The sequence below is a fragment of the Xenopus laevis genome, chromosome 2S (genome assembly GCF_017654675.1).
Source record: "Xenopus laevis strain J_2021 chromosome 2S, Xenopus_laevis_v10.1, whole genome shotgun sequence".
NCBI classification, from domain to species: Eukaryota; Metazoa; Chordata; class Amphibia; order Anura; family Pipidae; genus Xenopus; species Xenopus laevis.
The window spans coordinates 162,173,058-162,173,947 of NC_054374.1; positions in this window are offsets into that span (position 1 = coordinate 162,173,058).

The window sequence follows — 890 nt, forward strand, 5'->3', positions numbered from 1 at the left end:
CATGGAGTGTAATGTTTATGCACGCCATTACAAGGTTAACGGGGGTGGGGGGAAGGTCTCAGTTGAACTTTTTGAGAATTTCAACTTCTAATGGGAAGATTTTTATCATTTTGCTGCCTTTAAAGATCAACATTAGTGGGTGGGGGTGTCCCTGTTTGAACTTTAATTTATGGAGCATTAAAGGGGTTGTTCAAATGAACTGTTAGTATGATGTAGAGAGTGATATTCTGAGACAATTTGCCATTAGTTTTTATTATTTGTGGTTTTTGAGTCATTTAGCTTTTTATTCAGTTTGTAATTTCAGCCATCTGGTTACTAGCGTCCAAAATTCCCCTAGCAACCATGCATTGATTTGAATAAGAGACTGGAATATGAATTAAAATATGAGAGACCTGAATAGAAAGAAGAGTAATACAAAGTAGCAATAACAATACATTTGTAGCCTTACAAAGCATCTGTTTTTAAATAGGGTCAGTGACCCACTGTTGAAAACTGGGAAGAAGGCAAATAATTAAAAAAAAAAAATATCAAATACATAATGAAGACCAGTTGAAAAGTTGCTTAGAACTGGCCATTCTATAACATTCTAAAAGTTAAATTAAAGGTGAACCACGCTTTCAAAGGTAAGGTTCACCTTTAAGGTAACTTTTAGTATGTTGTTATAGAATGGCTAATTCTAAGCAACTTTTCAATTGGCTTTAATTTTTTCTTTTCTATAGCTTTTGCGTTATTTGCCTTTTGATTTTTTCCAGATTTCAAAAGGGGGTCACTGACCCCATTTAAAAAACAAATGCTCTGCATGGCTACAAATATATTGTTCTTATTACTCAACTTTCTATTCAGGCCTCTCCTATTCATTTTCCAGTCTCTTATTCAAATCAGTGCATGGT